Below are 21,316 nucleotides of genomic sequence, written 5' to 3' on the forward strand. Positions count from 1 at the left end.
TCATCCCGTCACATCCTCTCCTCAGTTCAAGTGACCATAATGAAATTCCTGGCTGTCCTAGTTCTTGTGCTTGGTAAGTTTCACGACCAACCACACAGGTTAATGTGGCGCTTGTCCGTGGATCGTTCTGATACAAAACGGTGGGTTTCTTTGGCTTTTCCGGCACATGGGTACGGTGAGGTTACCAGTATCTTAAACGTCACGACGAGTTCTGTTAACAACATGAGTGCAATGCGTGAAGTGAGTGAGTGAGTGAGTGAGTTGGTCTTGAACAGTATTCCAGTTATATCAGCTTAATGTGGGAGGAAAGCATGAAGTGATGCAGGTCTCAGACGTTTACCATTTTGGTGAAACCCACGAACACGTGTATAGTGCTGACAAACCTAGAAACATGAACGGGGCGAACCCGGATTCGAAGCCACAATCATAGGTTTATGACATGTCCCGGGGACGCAACTCTGTACAGCGAATTGTGGCGCACTGGTGTGTGGTACGGCTGGAATATGGTTTAAAGCGCCCAGCATGCCCTATTTATAATAGCCGTATCTATCTGTTATTGGAATGTGTGTGTATTATTTATTCGAAAATGTGGTTAAAATAAATTTCTTGCATATCATGACCCCCTCCTAAAATTGCCTTTGCCCCTACATTGTTCCTATCATACTTCTAAGCACTGTTAAGAAACTTTCAAATTTTTGCACTCTGAATTGCAGGGTGCGTGGCCAAAATCTATCATGTGTTACATCAGAGTCAAGAAACAGATCTGTACCTGTCACCTCATTGGGATTTTAGAAAAAAAATAAATATGCTTCAGACTGTTGAAAACAAAGAAATTGTCATCCACAACAAATACATTGTTGCAGGATGTTATTCAAAAATATTTTTTAGGCTCAAAGGCTCTTCGGCAACGTGGATAGTGGTTCATGAGGTCAACAACTGATGTGGCTCTCTGTACTCCCACATCTGAAACGTATCGCCATGAAGACAATGCTCAGATGTCTATACGCCATGTCCACTGGGAATTGTAACATTCGCTGCGACTTATTCCGTGCTGAGGACACGTTTCATTCTTGTTGTTTAAGCCTTCTTTGCTGTCTTCTCGGAAGTAGATTTTGTAGCGGGTTATATATGATTTTACAACAAGTCTAGAAAGATAGGCCACGAATGTTGTTTACTGAGCAAGTGAATATAAATCTGATGTTAATAAGCTGCATCCAGACTGAATACTGACCGATACTGACCATAGTATCCGACAGTGTCACCTTAGACCAGTCATTAAAGATTGAATTTTAATCTTTGAAGGCTTATAATCAACATCATCCACTCGATCAGAGAACTATATGACACCCACATCTGTCTATTCATAACAAACACAATATCGCCAGGGATGACTTCATCCTTGGGACACATTATGTTTGAAGTTTTTGTCTTTTCAGCTTGCTTTGCTGTCTTCTCGGAAGCCTGCGGTTGTTGTAAGAAATGTTGTCACAGCAGCCACCACTCCCACCACAGCAAACACGGCATCCCCATCCCCATCCCCTACCCCATGTCTCACGGCAGCAGCGGCGGCAGTCACACCAACTTCCTCCCCATCATCCTCACCACAACCGGCTAATCTGACTATGTGGGTAAGTCACGTATTCTTAATTCTGAACGATAGGCGGTTACAACTACTTCGCAGTGAACCCTGAGGACATTGTGTAGCCACATAGAAAATAGGTCTCAATTGCTCGTGTACATGTGTGAGTGAATTGAATTGGAGTGGCTGAGAGTGAGAGTATGCATGAGAGTGCGTGTGCTTGTGCAAGTGTGCTGAGCATTTAGATCCATTCGGTTTATTCCGGAACCTGCTTGATAACTTGAGCAGCAATGGAGTGGTGATTTTGCACTGTACTTCACCGTGAACCGTATATCGACTGACCGCTCCGCATATTGTTCGTACAAAGTGTGAGGCGATTTGGAAGAAAGCTTCTTTTTATTGTTAATAGCAAAAATATCACATTATAGTTTGATATATTGTTTATCGTCTAGTAAAACTCTGCAGGGAGAATAAACCATAAGGAGCACAGCCTCGAGTGGTTTATTCTCCCTGCAGTGTTTTATGGTACGATAAACAACGACTACGAGTCGATTAGTTCTCATTGATTATGTACAGCCTCTTAAGGATGTTACTAAAATGTACAATGTACAAACTTTAAATATTTTTACCCAGATTTAAATAATGATGATTCCCTGAATGGAATCCGACCTCGGCAATGTTGGACAAGTTCATTTTACGAACAGGTGGATCAAGTTTTGTATTTCCTGCATATTCTCACAATCCTCACGTCGATTATCTGCACCTTTTCTCCTAATACCGATTGTCATATATCGCCCACTTTTGGATGCGATCTTTCGGCCACTGCGTTTATCTACGTAGCCCAGATATATCTTTCGAGAACAACTTATTGGGCACTTCCCCTTAAAAAATAACGTCGTCGAATATATGACGTCATCAAGTTGCGAGCGCATATTCGAATCTCCAGAAATGACGTCATGAACAATTTTTTATCGTGAAATAAACCACGCTTCGTTCTTCATCTTACATCATATGATAGTCACGCGAACGAGTAAATAAAGTTTCAGTATAGATGGATTAGATACCGCCAATGCTTGCCGAGAGGAACAATGGAACTGAGCGAAAATGAGAGCACGGGAGTGGATTTGTAAGAGTAAGGTGAAACACTGCTTTCAGAATCTGGTAGCAAATAATGAGTTAGCACCAAGAATCTGTTTATTGGGAATCGAACCAGCTGCAGGTTATTCAGGGGGATGAGCTACCACACTAACCACGCTTCTGGCCAACATACTACGTACATAGTGTATGTATTAATGTCAATGTGACTGTCAACCACGCGCACATACTAAGTGGCATAATACAAAACGGACATTGCTTTTATTGTGCCTTACACATAGGACTCACGTTAGGTTTAAGTTCCTGACATGGGGTCGTTTTGTCGTTTTGTCCTTTTGGCAAAATAAATAAGATAAGATAAAGCGCGACAATGCGACAATGCAACAAATGGCCAAAGTGTGATGTTTCTTTTAACATATCTAGTCGTTTAGTCCAGATGGACTGGGCAATCGGCCCTTATACAGTAATATGACCAACTGCAATATGGATGGTACAATGAAAATGTGACGGTATATGTCTCTGTTTTGTTGTGTTGCAGGTATTTGAAGGATGTGCGTTTCTCTACATTCCAAGATCCAGTCGGACACGTGTTGACCTGTGCGCTATATCAATAAATGTGGTTGTTCGCTATTATTGTGGTTTTGATCATTTTTATTAAATAGAAAAGGTCAGCTCCAGAGAATAACCAGTCTCGATCATCCGCCGAAACAGATTTCATTTGGCGTAAAAGGGAAAAAAAGCGGTGAAAATTATATGAATGGATCACTGAAAACAGTGATGACACCAGGCGTCTCGAAATGGATAAGCATGTCATGTCGGTAGCACCCACCAGGTAAACACAATCTTCTCGAGGGAAGGGAGTTAAGTGACTATAAAAGTCACCCTTGCCGAACTAGACTTGAATTATGGAGTTATATTTCGGCTGGACTATAACGAGGCTATGCATAGTCCAATCAAAATCGAGTAACGAAATCGACTTCCGGTTCAAAAACTTCCGTGCAGATTTCGGTCGATTGCAGGATTTGCAAAGTATGTGTACTGCCAACTCGGCGTCAACAGATATTTTCCAAATCTTTTAATGTTTTCAATCAAGGTGTTCACGTGATTTTATGGACTTCGCGAAGTAAGACCCGTTTTATCATTATATAGATTTTGATTTTCGATCAAATCGTCTTGACTGGGCGCCACCATTTTGCTTGAAGCAAATGCAAGTAACGTGAGGAGGGACATAGAAGGGACATAACTCGTAAAAGCCACTGGTGGCGCTACGATTGAGCCCAGGTATTCCAGCCTTGTTTGTGAGTGCGTATTTTAGTAATGGTCCTGTTGTTTTAGCTACATTATCTTGCGACTAAATACATAATGACTAACATACTATCCAGTTATTTTTAGATTTACTATTATTGTTTGTAATGATATGTGATGTTTAATAACTGCATAATTCTGCTTGCTCGGTATTTTTCTTCAGCTGAGAAGATCTGTGAATGGTTGGCATTCATTGTACATGCTATGCATTGTTGTAAAACACTGTCGTTGATTGGTGTAGACATTGTTTCTCTGGCGATACATCTGGTGTTGATACATCTGAACGATACTGATGCGGAGTAAGTCAAATAGCACAGCGGAGTTTTGGGATTCATTTTGGAAATCGAATCTGTGTCTTCGGCATGACGAGCTAACGCACTCACCATTAGGCATTTAGGCACCACTCATAGTGAATGCATGCAGGTTGTGTTGCATGAAAACCATGGCAACCAATACTGATTCTGAAAAAAATAACCCATAGAACAATTCACAGAGTGCACCTATTGAGTTTATTGACATACACTCAATGGCGAACATGTGACGTGTGCTAGGAGGCCATCACTGCTCACCTGAAACAAAGAAAAACAACACATTGTTTGTTGTTTGTTTATTGTTTAACGCCGCACTCAGCAATATTCCATCTATATGACGGCGGTCTTTAAATAATACAGTCACGACCAGACAACCCAGTGATTGACATCATGAGTACCAATCTACACAGTTGGGATACGATACATACATTAACCAAGCCTCTTACGACAAGCATGGGTGGCTAAAGACCAATTATACCCGGATCTACATGGGTCGGTTAAACAACACAAAAAGGTGTTATGATAAGGTAATGAGTGCGGTTGTGTTAAAACCTATTTAAAGGGAATTTCAATTATATCACAACAGTTCATATTAATTTTAGTTGGCGAAACACCAAGGTTTTGAAGGTCGTTGACGTTTACTAAACGTAAGTATTGTTTTGGTCTATGAAAGAAGTGATACACATAAGGAAGAGAATATTTGGATGTCAACTTCTTTATCATGAGGAACACAACGTTTCCATCCGATGAAGGAGTAAGCATATACTCCGAAACGTTGTGTTCCTCATGATAAAGAAGTTGACATCCATATATTCTCTTCCTCTTGTAAGTATTGTTCTATGATTATAACAGAATCAGCGGATCCTAGAACGTCTAAGGGGCGCAACTCTTGACGGCTAATTCTGGGTACTATACAGGTGAGCCAACCGGTTCTCCAACAACTTATAAGGGTATAGCTTAGATAATACTTCAAATGGACAATCGTAATGCAGCATCCTTTCACAATGTGAGTGGTGAGCGGTTAGGTTTGTAAGGCTGATCCGAAAAGTATTCAAGATCAGCCACACTGATGTGTGTAGAAGGACAGCGCATAAAGTGACGTAATTTGATAACATTATCCAGCATTGATAAACTGCTGACAGAAGATGGCCCTAATAATAATAATCACAATCGGACAGAATATTGGAACTACAACCGGTGGATCTCGGCAGCTTAGGGGCGAGGTTCTGAGGTGACGGCGGTCTGTAAATAATCGAGTCTGGACCAGACAATCCATTGACTGACACCATGAGCGTCGATCAGCGCAATTGGGATACGATGACATGCATCAACCAAGTCGGTGAGCCTGACAACCCAATTCCGTTAATCGACTTTTAGGACAAGCATGGGTTGCTGAAGACCTATTATAACCCTGATCGTCACGGTTCTGCTCATCCTTGTAATACATGTAGCAGGTCATTGATAATCTAATGCGGACTTCGATGTCAGACTTACTGCGATTTCATCAGCCGGCTGTGGTGAGGATGATGGGAAGGAAGTTGGTATGACTGCTGCCGCTGCTGCTGCCTCCGCCCACGGGGTAGGGGATGGGCATAGGGATGCCGTGTCGACTGTGATGGGAGGAGGTGTGACTGTTTTGACAACAACAGGCATCCGAGAAGTCAGCAAAGCAAGCTGGGAGAAAATATTGAAATTAATAAATAAACATAGATGCTCTGACCGCCTCCGTGGTCTGGGGGTAGAGCGCCAGCCCAGAGAGCGGAAGGTCCGGGGTTCGATCCCCGGCCGCGTTGTTACCCTCCCTAACATTAAGGGGCTGAAACAAGAGGGGCTGGTCGGTTCGGAGTTAGTTAACTGTGTCTGAATAGGATATTCAGGTTAAACTGCGGCATGGTAGCTCGGTGGTCAACACTACTGCCTAGAAGTTCATTCCCCTTACACGCGTTGAGAACGCGTGTAACACGCATGTGACACGGGACCAGGTTTCAGTTGAATTTGACAAATGTATCAAATGAACAGTGAGATGTGAATCTTCAGTTAATGAGGAGCCATTGACCTGTGTTCACCAGACCATAAAAACAAGGTCGGCCCGTCTTAATTAGTGTTCGGTTGCTGGACTTTTATGGCATGGCCCATACAACGAGGGTCCAGTCCAGCCATTGGGACCAGCCGACAGTACAACAGTAGTGAATTTGGATGCGAGTTTATTGCCAGGGTAGATAGAATTTGAGATCTTCACAATCACCGGGTGTGACCATGTACACAGAATCTCGTTAGGGTTTGTGATGTTAACATTTGTCCAATGACCATAATGAGTATTGCAAGGGATACCAAAGGTAACAGTTTATTATTAGAGGAAATTGGTTGTGGGTAATCCTTTCACGTTGATGGAAGGAAGCCACTCAACCAGGTGGTGACATTGGTTTGCGCAAGGCTCGGAATCGCGAAAAGATCACTAGAGATATTGATGGTGGCTGGACATGCAGGATACATCATTTCCAGTGTATGCAGGGACCTCGTCTTTGGTTCACTCGGTATTTGAAACTTTGATATACAAGGCTACGGCCACCACGCCATTCACAGGTGCATATGTCTATTTACAATGACATTGTTTGGCGTTCCCAGTATTTATATACCATCTCACTGATTACTTGTTAACTGGTCACTGAAAGTGCTTTAATTATTTAAATTTCAGTGAACTGAGTTTATTCACATGCTAGCTTTCATAGATTCAAGCTTAGCTATATATTGGATGAAGTTTAATACCTTTGGACTACATGTAACATGGCTGCGTTTACATTTCTTATACAGGTGCTCGACTGCCTCAGTAGTTCATGATCAATTACATTTCTTATTGTGTAAACAAATCAGTCACGTTTGCAACAATGGGTTAATAAGTTGATAAATTTGGACTGCAATTACCGATTAACCACTTAAGACAAAGAGACAGGGAGTTGATATATAACCAAAGTTATGGTCATGTTGAGACGCTTGACGCTGGAGTAAATGACAGCAACTAATTTGAACAGTAATATTATACAATACGTCATTACCCATAACCGTGCGAGAGACAATTCCCAGCTATATATTGTCAATCGCTTTTGGCATGTTTAAGAATAAACTCACTTTAAGGCACTTGGCAAGTCAAAACTGGTCGCCCTGATTATGTTTTTAGGTTTGACAACAATTATGCTCGTGGATTTCAAAAATAGAAATTATTTGTTACCTAGATGTTATTACAATAAGTGAATATGTGCACAGTTTGTTTAATAGTGCAAAAAAGAGGTGTTAAAAGCGATCAAAGTTTTCTTTTATTGAACACAATATTTTCACTGTATTGATGTAAATAATCTAGCCTTCTGCCCATGTAACTTAAACATAAGTAAGGGTAAGATTTATGGATGAACAACTTCTTTATTACAATTAAGAGCGACGTTTCGGTGTAGGTTCTAACACCGCTATCAAGCAAGTTTACCAACACCGAAACGTCGCTCTTAATTGTAATAAAGAAGTTGTTCATCCATAAATCTTATCCTTACTTAGTACTGCAGCTTCTACACGCCTATCAAAGAAGTAACTTAAACATATATATGTATGATCTTCGTATGCCACTGTCTGTAGTCTGAAAAGCAAATAAAGATGTGTCTTATGACCTCTATTATCCCTGCTGACGCTATCATAATGTTCAATTTCAGTCTGCCACACCAAGCGTGAATAAGCGTGATACAAGTGTTGATAAACGACACTGACGCAAGCGTTATACAAGTGTTGATAAACCACACTGACGCAACTAAGCAAAAAAATAATCGTCATACAAGTGTTGATAAACCACACTGACGCAAGCGTTACACAAGTGTTGATAAACCAAACTGACGCAAGCATTATACAAGTGTTGATAAACCACACTGACGCAATTAAGGAAAGAAATATTTGGTGTGGGCAAATACCTGGCTTGTAGACATGAAACATTCTAGTTAATTGTGGCTTGGCTACACATACATCACAAAACCCCAATGACAGATGAATTGGTGCCTTGATATGCAACAAGAAAGATTCTTGTTTATTTCCAGGCCATCCTGATCATCTTTTACTTCTACTACATGCATGTTTGGAGGCGAGATCAAAGGTACCACCCAGCATTTATTAGACAACAGACCGAACCACCACCCCACCCCGTCGGTAGGGAGTATATAATCGGTGCGCACATAACTGTGTCCAGTCTACCGCGGGGTTTGATGCGGTGTCAGTGTCGAATGATTTCGTGATAGCTGTGAAACAAAATAGTTGTATATCGTATTTCAGTGTTACTAACTATCCCCTTATTTGCCAAAAGAAAACGGATATTACCAACAGTAAGTAAGCAAACTGAAAGATCCACTGACTGCAACATTCATTATATAAACTATATACTTATACATATACTTAGATAAAATCTTTATATAATCCATACAATAAATAATGTTTATTAATTAAGATATGGACGGGTGTAGGGAACAGTCCCTTTGAATATTAATGATTTAAACACAAATTTATGTACAATTTGACAGGTTATGATAATATGAATATCACAATTCACCAACACTTGCCAAGTTCACTGAAATCTCACGAGTTGAAAGTTGTCCAATACTCAGCAGGATCATTTGGGCAATTGTAAAAATCACAACCCCTAATGTGAAACTGTCCACATGGTCACACCCAGTGATTGTTAAGATAACAAATCCTTGCAACAGTCATACAACATGACAGTCTATATTCATTTCCAGTATCCACCAATAAATAGTGGGTAATGTCAGAATAACACCCTCTGAAAAGATACGTCAAGCCCCCCACCAAATATCCTCTCGTTAACTAAAAAGTTGCAATTGGGTGTGGGGAAATGTCCAGTATTGAATGTCAAGAGAACTATTTTTGTCGTAACGAGTTACGGTTCTTTTCCGAATACCCTTGTGGACCTTCTATTATAAGAAATATATCTTTTTCTTGACCTTTCAATTCAAGTGTTTATATGCTACAACGTTTAAATGTATCTCACTTTACAGTTTCAAAAGGTATTGAAACATGTTACTGGGTCCAACGTATTAAAATTTCCACACGCTGCGCTTGTTACAATAACATCCATATGTTATCATCATCAATTATAGCTTAGACGTCGACTTAACAGTCTTGTATTTCGTCTACACGCACGCACACACGCAACCCCGCACCCGCACCCGCACACACACTCGCACACACGCCTGGAACGTCATGGAACGTCTGAAAACGACGGGTTTACCGTTACACAGTGATTCGGAGGGGTGTGTGTGTGTGATGTTTTTGTGCTACAGAATCAAAGTACCGTTGTGCTACATGTATATATTAGATGTTGCGATGATGTGTGATTCCTTAATCTGTACGATGTATAGTTTAAGTATATACACTTGAAACTAGACACATGTAAACTATAATAATGACAGAAAGATGAATAAACGCAGGTCGGGTCAGTATAATTTCATTGGTTAATTGTAAGTTGCCATTTTGTGAACAGTTTTTGAAAAGATGAAAAAACTGATGGCTTAGAAAAAAGACTAGCAATTAACACTATATCCATTGATAACCGTGATGCAATCGCGTTACTCAATACAATCCACAAAGAACAATATATAGGGCGCCTTTTAAGTATTTATTCCATATTTTATATAAATAATTTATTTATGGGTACCAAAGAATGAATTTATATCACAAACATGGTTTTATTATACCATGATATGTTTATTGATACCGCAAATCGAATTTTAGATATCAATAACAGAATTTATCAAATAATGTACTTTATCATCTAAAAAATCGAAGAAGGTATGATATCTATAGCCTTCGTCTCCGTGACCTTATGCACATTTTATAACAGTTCGTGTAGATAGGTACAGTATGTTAACATTTACATATATAGTCATGTTCGGTCGATGTATCTACATATGTGTAAGGACAAGCTTCTTCCCTTTATTTAATCAGTTTTCCGCTTGGCTCTGAATGTGGAACACAGATTTTAGAATTACATATGTATCTTGTTATAATTGTATTTTTATGCGATTTGAATATTTATATTTACTATTGTACTTACGCTTTATATTTACATGTCACCATGTATGACCATTATTGATTGTTAGTTAAACACAATTGACAAATACTCAAAAACAAATGACTACTACTAATAATGTACGTTGAAAATAATATATTGTTAATGCCAAAATGATGTATCAAGGATCAAGTAGAAGATATATTGACAGTAGCGCTGGGAAACTATTCAACAAGCCCATGGAAACAAAAGTGCTTTAGTTCAATGTTTACCTCTCCTGCCGGCCATCTTATACACAACCCCGCGGTAGTCTACAGGTCTCTTCCTGTGGTACGGTAATTAGTAGAACCCTCTCCCTCAAGTGTATCTTCCATGATATAACCTACTCTCATTAATTAAATGCTGCTCTTTTCCAGCGTCACGGCTATGGAGCTGAGACAAAGAGACCCAACCATCATAAAGTAATTAGGGTCCAATAAAACCAATGCCCCGCCAAACCTCATAAACATAATCACTGAAAGTCGTACTGCAGACATTTAATGTCAAATCAGAATAAAACCCATTTGAATGGCAATAACATTTACTGGGATCGTGTATTCTCTTGACACCATCGCAAAACACCATGTAGAAGCCACACCAGTACTCATATTTTCCTGCAAAATCACACATCTAAAAATGAGACATCAGCAAATTAAAAAAATAACATGTGTATTAGCATTTTTCGTCTCTCATTGTTACCACCACCAAGTTCAGCTTAACATGGGTCCTCCTTTGGTCAAAAGTTTGTTCCCCCTCTAATGAGTGTGTCAAGCGTTGCACGCGAGTGACGAACGGGGTGCACACCCGTGCGTAACGCGGTGCCCATGCTTGTAAGGGGAATGAACTTCTTGGCAGTAGTATAGCACTATAACATTAGTCCGGACAAACACTCACACACATACGCACACACACATGTGCAATAAATCTTGAACGCGACGTTAAACCCCATTTCATCTCTTTTTATAATGTGTAAAGGGCGAATTCTTCAGTTTGTTGTAAAAAGGGACATACAGCAATGTTCCAGCTATATGACGGCTGTCTGTAAATAACCGAGCCTGGACCAGACAATCCAGTGACTGACACCATGAGCGCCAATCTACGCAATTGGGATACGATGACATGCTTCAACCAAGTCAGATCACCAGATCCCGTTAGTCACCCCTTACGACAAGCATGGGTTGCTAAAGACCTATTCTAACCCGGATCAGAGGCCATATACTCTGCCCGGATATACACCGGTTGAATTCTTCAGTGTCTTGTTGAAGACAATATAGGTGTAGTGTATAGGTGGGGCTTTTAGAAATATTCTAGTAATGCCACGGCGAGGGACGCCAAAACTTGTCCTCACTTGTAACTGGGAATTCACCCTTTACAACTATTCTATAAAACGGCTCCATGTGGGTATGATATGCAGCTCAACACTTACCCATCAGAAGAACAGCACAAACAAAGAACTTCATCACGTGAAAGAATCGGTTGGGGCAATATCCTTCAGTTGATCGGGCAAGTACCATCTATTACAGCGCTATGATTTCGTTATTCAGCATGTATTTATATATATGCAGTGGAGAGGATGAACACTGCACAAATACTAGTATCAGCTGTATGCAGCACCCCCGGGGAGAAGGGTCTTGGAAGTTGGTTGTCAGCACATGGGGAGAAACGCGTGGGGAACGTTTGATGACCAGGAAGCGTCCGCTATGACGTGCCGTGCAGGCTGCAGTGTATGCTTGCATAAAACTAGTAAACTGCGCACATGTATTTATATGTCATATTTAACGCATAAAAGGCACACGTTTTAGGATGTTAAAAAATAATTAAAAATAAGCAAATCATTTAATTCCCCTTTGTCATTATTCATAAGTGACACATCAAATTCAGTATTAATATGCACTGCAGATGTTGACAACATCAATCAGTTTCAAGGCATTATGTCAAAGGAATATTCTGAGCGAGTGTGTGATTAGGTGTGTGTGTGGGTGAGTGTGTGGGTGTGTGAGTGAATGGGTGAGTGAGTGAGTAAGTGGAGTTGATGGAGTTGTGGGCAACCATTAAAAAGAGGCTTATTTAAGGAGTAACCCCTCCCCACAGTAGAACAAAGCATAATCACATTTTTTTTTACAAGATGTCATTTGTGCATTAGAAAATGATAGTAGGAGTAAATGTGGATGTACAGCGCCTTCCAGCGCCCTATGAATGAGCCTAGTGTTATGCTAATAGACATGCATAACGTTACAATGAGAACGGAGTCATTATGCATGCATGTCAAGAATGCGGCCTTTGTTAAAATGTCATAGTTGAGAAATTCTTTAGGAATGCCAGCTATGTGGAATTCTTTAGAAATGCCAGCTATTTGGAATTCTTTAGGAATGCTAGCTATGTGGAATGTAGTCGGGGTTGATATCTTAACATGAATAAACCTGATTGAATGAATGAATATTGTTTTATGCCGCATCAGCAATTTTCCAGCTATTCACGGCAAGAACCAGTTAAAAATTTCAAACATGTATTTATAAAGAACAACCATAAAAGTATGATATCAAAGATAATAAACCAAAACCAATCATTTTAAATGTTAATTATAGACATGATGCCAAAAGGTTATCTAACCAATCGGCTCACTTTTCCCTTTCAACAGCCAATGAGTTTCAAACTTATTTCTTGATATAATGCATGCGTACATTCGTTTGCCCTTCCATTTTCAACTGTCGAGTTGAGTTGGGAAAACGTCTATGTGTGTGTGTGTGTGTGGTGTGTGTGGTGTGTGTGTGTGTGTGTGTGTGTGTGTGTGTGTGTGTGTGTGTGTGTGTGTGTGTGTGTGTGTGTGTGTGTGTGTGTGTGTGGTGTGTGTCTTGTGTAAAAGGTGCCCTTTTACAATATGGCACGTACCAATCGTTGTTGTGAACGAAGCCTTAAGTGAAACCAAGAGCAACTTCCTTCTTGTCTCTGTCATCAACAGAATAAAAAGAAGGGTTGCTTCTTGCAAGTTTCATTTACATTCAAGTATTGCTGCTGGTCGGACATCACTGTAAGAAAACATGAAGACGAATAGGAAAAATCAGAGACGTTCAGTGGAAATCTTCGAGTCGGGTGACCTATTCACAGGAAGGGGTGTTCCTCCACTGGTAAAGAAAAGAAAACGTACCAAATCCAAATCAATCAAAAACCCAAACCACCATGAGAGAAATGGAGACAACTCTGATGAACTGCTGTAGTGCTTTGTTGTCGAAATACATCTTCAGTCACACATAGTGTGTGAACATGACTCTTTTTCTGACGACATGAACGCCTGTATGAAGGAGTGTGTATAAAATAAGTGTTGCAGCTGTTTCATAGGACAGATGACAATTCTGACTCATGATGAATGGGAGGGTATCTTGCAAGGGATGTGGTAAAACATTGTCCAGAAAGGATGCTCTGTTCAGACACAAGAGGCTTATTCATAGCAGGAAAGATGTGAATAGTCTACCCATAAGGCAGGTACCACTATCAGAATCTCGTATGGCATCATCTACACCGTCGCTGCCGCCGCCACCCCCACCATCGTCTTCATCCCTTCCAGAGTCATCGACCCTGGTATTTCCACAAAAGCCAACACTTCCGACACAAAAGCCAACACTTCTATCGCCACCGCCATCACTCGTAACACCATCACCACCTTTCACATTCAACATTCCTTCAAATTCAGTGACAGTAGGTCCGTCCGGCTGTGGTAAGTCTATGTTTGTCTATAAGATACTTCAGAGAGGACGGATCAATCCACGACCAAACAATATCATATGGTGTTACACTGTGTGCAAACCCCTTTACCATACCATTCTTAAAACTCTACCCCAAGTACAGTTTGTGAAAGGGATACCTTACAACGATGAGAACTTTGATGCCAGTAACCAGAACATGATGGTGTTGGATGATTTTTTATTTGAGGCCAAGAATGACAAGCGGATTTCCCGACTGTTTACTCAAACCTCACACCACAAAAATGTCATTATCTTCTTGTTATTGCAAAACCTGTTCCCGAGAGGCAAGGAATCACGTGACATTGCTTTGAATGCCCATTACGTGACACTTTTCAATTCACCCGTGGATAGACAGCAGGTGAAATGTTTTGGCAGAAGAAAATTTCCTGAAGACATCAGTAAATTTATGACTCTTTATGAAAAGGCTGTTGAAACTCTTTATGGACATTTGACAGTACATCTTAAACCTGGCACGAGTGAGAAGAACAGATTGCATGCCAGTATATTGAAACATGGTCAATCATGACTCTGAGTGTGGTTCACATCAGCAGGAGTTAAAAGGGAGCTCTCCATCAACAGAGCAGCAAATGGTCCAAGAACTTCCATCCAAGCAGTACACACCAGATGAAAGATCTTACGATCTTGACGAGGAGACAGCATCCACTTCCAGTGAGGACTTGGGACCTTTCACCACGGCCACTGCATGCGCTGACTGTGGCATCTTGATAGATAACATGCATGATTTACAGAAACATATCAAAACATGGTGCCCCCAAAACGAGTTTAAGTCTAAGAGAAAACGTGTACGATACGATGATGATGATAGTGACGAAGAGCTGCCCATGCAGAAAGGGGGTGTTGATGTTAATACTAAATCTAAATGGCATGACCTCGATGCAAAGGAGTGGCAAAACGTGTGTTTACAGCGTATATGCAATAGGGTGTATGACAGGAACATACACGACATGAAGCTCAAGAAGAAATACTACAGGCAACAAGGAAAATCGGAGGAATGGGTCAAAAGAAAACTACATACTGTGTGGTAAAATGATTTGGCAAACACGTTGAACTGTGCCATTGAGTTTACCCGTTATTTTGCAGAGGCACCCTTGTTCCAACCCATCCTAGACAGCTTGACGGAGATGGATCCGAGCACTGAACAAACGGTCATCAAAGACAAGATCCAACGTTTCATGAAACCCATCATGAACGATATTCTGACTCGCGTAGACATGACTGAAGCAGACAGTGACATGGAATCTGATGCTTCTCAAGTGGAGGATGAACTGAGTGAACAAGAATGATGAAAACCCCTCACTTCAAGTGTCACGCCTTTAGTTGACCTCTGTCAGTCTCAGCGATCACATATAAACCTCAATGATAATGCCGAGTTACAATAAAACAGGACTTGTTCACATAGTGAAAACATACACCAAGAAATTGCACATCACTGAACCGAAACAGCGTCATCCCACTGACACCAGAAGCTCAACACTAAAGAAACACCTCGTCTATATATGAGGAGTCCAGCCAAATATGGACCTCCAGGACGAAAATCCCTATCTGCGTGATGACACTTGCAATCTTTCTCATCAGACTATGCCATGTAACTATCCCTGTACTTTATCCACTTTATAAATCTGGAAATAAACACAGAATTGACATCTATGGGCTCTGTCATCATTGAAAGATAGTTATGTACAGTGAATCATTCATATGTGTTGGTTGATAGGCCATTTGACACAGACACCACGACACACACACAAGACACAGACACAGACAAACCACACACACCAACCACGCACATACACATACCACACACACACCACACAACACATACACCACACACACACACACCACACACCACATACACCACACCACACCACACCACACACACACACACCACACCACACCACACACACTCACCACACACCACACACACCACACACACCACAATACATCACACCGCACCACACCACACATCACACCACACCACACCACACCACACCACACACACACACACACACACACACACACACACACCACACCACACCACACCACACCACACCACACCACACACCACCCCTCCCCACACACACACTACACACACCACACACACACACGTACATCCACTTTACCTTAAACACATATTGGGTGGAGGTAACAGTGTCTCGACTATCGTGGCCAAAGGAGTAACAAGCAATTCCTCTTATCATTTACATGAAAGTATTTTTATTCGAGTACATATCGCTACAACACTGTTCGAGTGTTATATTCTATTGCTTGTAGGTTTTCATTGATGAGCGTAGTAAACTTCGAGTACTTTCTTCTTCTTTTCATCGTCTTTAAGCCCATTGTTGATAGCCTAAATATGTAATTTTAAATTGTTCGTGGAGATCATACAGGCAGTGTTCGTTTATTCATTGTCCGGTCATTCATGAATCTGATTTGTGCACGGATGAAAGGTTTCAGACGTAACATCATTTTCCATTCGCCCTGAGTAAGCGTTTTACCTTTTATTGCTGGTTTCTCAGAAACTGTCTGACGTCAAGTACGGTGCGATTTTCGCTACGACAAACGACAGCTCGTGTTGAATAGGATAAGACAAACTGAGTGTTCGATCACTGTGAAGAAGCGTAGATAGACTGTAGACTGAGGGTTGGTTCAATAGGAGGTCGTCAAAAAAAAGTTCACTGTCTATTTGCTGTGAAGTTTTATTTTTCAAACTCGAAATAGTAACCGCACTAACGACAGTCAAAATGGTGATTGCTAACATCAGTAAACCAACCAGAGTTCCGACTACAGCGTCCTCCCTGTGAAAGGGTCTGATACATATGCCTCTTCTGCGTTCGTCAGCGACTTGACGATTAACCTCAGATCTCGCCAATAGATCTCGGACGCAATTTCCATCGGGAGATGACTTGTTGTACAATTTTCGTTCAGTTACAAAAAACAGGATGTAAACATGAACTTCAAACGGAAGACAGCGAATATTGCTTCCACTCTAAGTCAAGAACCAAACTGGACTGATCGTTCACTTTTAAACATAGTATATTTCAATGTTCGACAGTCACTGTAGTAAGTTTACTTTACAACGAAACGATTGAACACGTACTTAACGACCCATCAGCTGTATAGTGGATGCGTTCATGTGAACAAGCTGCTTTTTAATGAAACAGGAAATATAAAATAATCCAAAGATGTGAAAGAAAACTATTGCTTCTAACCCCAAGCGCGAATCAGTGACTCGTGACTAAATAACAAGAGAGGCTTGTGGACGTTTAAGTATGGTATATATAATAGATATTGTTGATGATTCCCCGAGACGTCGTGGAAACTGTGTGCTAATGTTCACCATGTGCTACATTCCGCCAGCTGTGGTTATGGTGTACTTAACATTTGAATCTAACATTGTTGTCGACACGCGTTTCCTTGTTGCAATACAATTGTAGTGATTCCTTTCATATTTTTTCTACTACTAGCGTAACATGGTCGTTGAGATAGGAGGGTCAGTATTGCATGTTATGGAAAGGGAAGATGATAGACAAATACTTAGATAACTGCTCGATCTCTTCATCAGCTTATGACGAGTTTTACGTTTTCTTCACGTACATAGCTTTTGTTGAATATATCTGTGTAGTGAAACTGGGGATACACATTCGCGATATTCTATAATAAATCAGGTGCGTTAGAACATTGCAGACATTCTACAACATTCCATAAAAGACCAGACATGTTATAACAGAGCAGACTTTCCATACCCATTCTCAACATTCTGAGAATAACAGAGCAGACGTATCATACGATTCTTGACATCCTACAACATTCCAGACCTGCCAATACTCATTCTCAACATTCCATAACAGAGCAGACGTACCATACGATTCCAGACATTCTACAACATTTCAAACATTCCATAATAGACCAGACGTGCCATACCATTCCCCACATTCCAGACATTCCTATTACCACAAAGGGAGGTTTTGGGCTTTGTTCTGACCATATACTGGTTTTCTTACTACTACTTTAAAGTAGAGATTTTTTTTTATAAAACTATACTATTTTCTATTCATACAGATGTTGGATGAGTTAAACATTATTTTCAGAGTACATACTAACGTATTATCTCTAAACAGGGTACTGTAACTTAAACATGGGTTACCATGCGAGAGACCGATATTCGTTTCTACATAAATACCTGTTAAGATAAACTAAGGATATCTAAGAACGATAAGCAATGAGGACAAAACAATCAGAGCGTGATAAACACACCTATTTTATTCATATAAACACTCGTTCTAATTGCAACATTTTTACAACGCGTTTTCTTAACTCTGTTACCCAAAAGGGAGTTTTGAAGTAAACATCTCGATAGTCTTTGCACTAGTATCGACACAAAGTAATAGATGGCGTGGAACTTAAATTCAAATCATCGTGAACCAATTTTAACTAGTTTCCAATCACATGATCATCATTGACTTCAGATAAAGCCAAGTTAAAATATTGATTGACTTTATCTTGTTCGGACAAGTCACGACAAGTGTGAACTTGTTCTCCTTCTCCGTCTAACATACAACCAAAACAGAATTCAATACACGACGCTTGATGATTTTACTGTGTTCAAGTGTACAACACAATGTCAGCAAGGATTCAATGTACTGGATGACATCGCCAGCTTCCACTTGATCTACTAGAACTTTCTGTGGGCGGATTTTCTTGACGATGACCCGTTTGCTTGCTTTCACGTCGTCATGGAACTTGATTTTCGCATCTTGCACGTGAAGGTCTCTGCCTTGAAACCATTGGGATGACTGCACAATGACTGTTTCGTTGAGCTGGTCCGCTTCACGCAACACATATTTCCACGTGTAAAAGGTGGCCTTTTCAATGGTCTTTCTGTACAATGCAACATATATTTTCTGACATGAGTGAGTGAGTGAGTTGGGTTTAATGCCGCTTTTAACATTATTCCAGTTATATCGCGGCGTGTCAGCTTAATGTGGGAGGAAAGCCCGAAGTGATGCAGGTCTCAGACGTTTACCACTTCGGTGAAACCCACGAGCACGGGTATGGTGCTGACAAACCTAGAAACATAATCGGGGAGAACCGGGATTGAACCCACAATCATAGGTTTCTGGCGCGTCCAGGGGACGCAACTCTGCACAGCGAATCGCGGCGCCTTAGACGACTGGGCCACCCGTGCCCCTTTTCTGACATGATAATGTCTCTGACTTCCATTAATATTTTCCCTAATAAATTCTCTCCTCTCCATTTCGATTGAAATACAATGTTCGAGTCATGTAGAGAAAGTCCAACACCCCATCGCCTATCATAAGGACTAGCCTCTACTAGAATTCTAGGGTAAGAGTTGATCAGAATGTCTTTTAAGTAAGCAGACTGATGATATTTTGCAAGAGATACTTTTCGCACTACATCACAGCTAACACTGTCCCACTTCAATTGGTTAAACTGTCTCACACGTTTACCCAATCGTTTCTGCTCTGCAGGTGATGAACATTTTAATATCTCCTCGGCTGTGTCCCCATCTTCAAACGTTACTGCTTTGCAATACATGTAATATTGTTCAGGACAGTTAAATTCTTTATCATCGATATGAATGGCAGTAGCATAGCTTTGACAAAATGGAGAGAACTTGGAATAAAACAATACGAACCTATCTGCTATCAGTGTTGCCATGATGAGACGTTCACACACACATAGACGTTTCCCCAACTCAACTCGACAGTTGAAAATGGAAGGACAAACGAATGTACGCATGCATTATATCTAGAAATAAGTTTGAAACTTATTGGCTGTTGAAAGGGAAAAGTGAGCCGATTGGTTAGATAACCTTTTGGCATCATGTCTATAGTAAACATTTAAAATGATTGGTTCTGGTTTATTATCTTTGATATTATACTTTTATGGTTCTTTATTAATACATGTTTGAAATTTTTAACTGGTTCTTGTCGTGAATAGCTGGAAAATTGCTGATGCGGCGTAAAGCAATATTCATTAATTCATTGTGGCTTATTCATGTGAAGATATCAACCCCGACTACATTCCACATAGCTAGCATTCCTAAAGAATTCCACATAGCCTGCATTGCTAAAGAATTCCTCAACTATGACATTTTAACAAAGGCCGCATTCTTGACATTCTTAACAAAGACCGCATTCTTGACATTCTTAACATGCATGCATAATGACTCCGTTCTCATTGTGACATCATGCATGTCTATTAGCATAACACTAGGCTCATTCATAGGGCGTCTTCCCACGGATGGCGCTGGAAGGCGCTGAACATCCACAATTACTCCTACTAATGATGGTTGTGATTTCTTTTGGTGGCAGACATCTTTTGGTAGTAAAATGCACATCTGTATGATTAAATTAAGTAAATCAAATAAATATCTCTAAACAAGCCAGTTTGCATATTGCAATGCTCATTTTATAAACAAAATCAGTGCGCTGACTTAGGAAACCTAAAATAGAACAAATAAACAAGTAGCAAAATGCTCTAAGTCGAGTTATCGGCCAAAATGTGTCAAAAACAGGAAATAATCACTCAATTTTCATTTTCAAATTATTACAAAACTAAAGATAATGTAACCTCCATATTAACAATCATGTTGTGTGACATCTCAAAATCTGCCTGAGTGTTTTAGGAGCTTATGAAAAAATTCCACAATTAGTATAGGTATAATATAATGTATGAAATTAAAATTAACTAACTGTGATCCCACCCCCGCATCCTGTTAAAAACAAAAGCAAATATATAATTGCATATTTAAAAATTACAATGACTCCACTAACATTCTTGTACACCAAATTGTTTTATTTGAACACATGAATCGTTTAAGTATCTTACATATATGACCTTGAGAAATTTGATTTATCCAATATGGCGGACAAAATGGCCTCCAAGATGGCCGCCAATACAGGAAAATTTCGTCTTCACATCGGAATGTATGAGAAATGTAAATGTCAAAACTTAGGTTTCGACCAGGATCTCCATCTATCGTGTTATTGTCATATATAAGATAATTTTCGCCTATGTTATGTACTATAATTGCTGATCATATTGACTTATTTTGAAGTGTCAGTGTGAAGTATTTATATGCAGTTGCTTCAATATTTTCAGTAACTCGTTACCAATTCCATTATTTTTCTCCACTACAGTAAGAAACATTTAG

At 40.2% G+C, this 21,316-nt stretch overlaps 2 long non-coding RNA genes across 2 annotated transcripts; one reads left to right on the plus strand and one right to left on the minus strand.

Annotated features, from left to right (window-relative positions):
• The first annotated feature begins 1 nt into the window (after position 1).
• LOC124132309 lies at positions 2-3,305 on the plus strand. Its single transcript, XR_006860781.2, has 3 exons — positions 2-73; positions 1,437-1,628; positions 3,213-3,305. It is a non-coding gene; the product is annotated as an uncharacterized LOC124132309 (long non-coding RNA).
• Positions 3,306-4,471: 1,166 nt separating this feature from the next.
• LOC124132311 lies at positions 4,472-11,894 on the minus strand. Its single transcript, XR_006860782.2, has 3 exons — positions 11,808-11,894; positions 5,785-5,964; positions 4,472-4,548 (listed from the first exon to the last, which is right to left on the minus strand). It is a non-coding gene; the product is annotated as an uncharacterized LOC124132311 (long non-coding RNA).
• Positions 11,895-21,316: the final 9,422 nt, after the last annotated feature.

The sequence above is a fragment of the Haliotis rufescens genome, unplaced genomic scaffold (assembly GCF_023055435.1).
Source record: "Haliotis rufescens isolate VD_foot unplaced genomic scaffold, xgHalRufe1.0.p SCAF_13, whole genome shotgun sequence".
In the NCBI taxonomy this organism is placed as follows: Eukaryota; Metazoa; Mollusca; class Gastropoda; order Lepetellida; family Haliotidae; genus Haliotis; species Haliotis rufescens.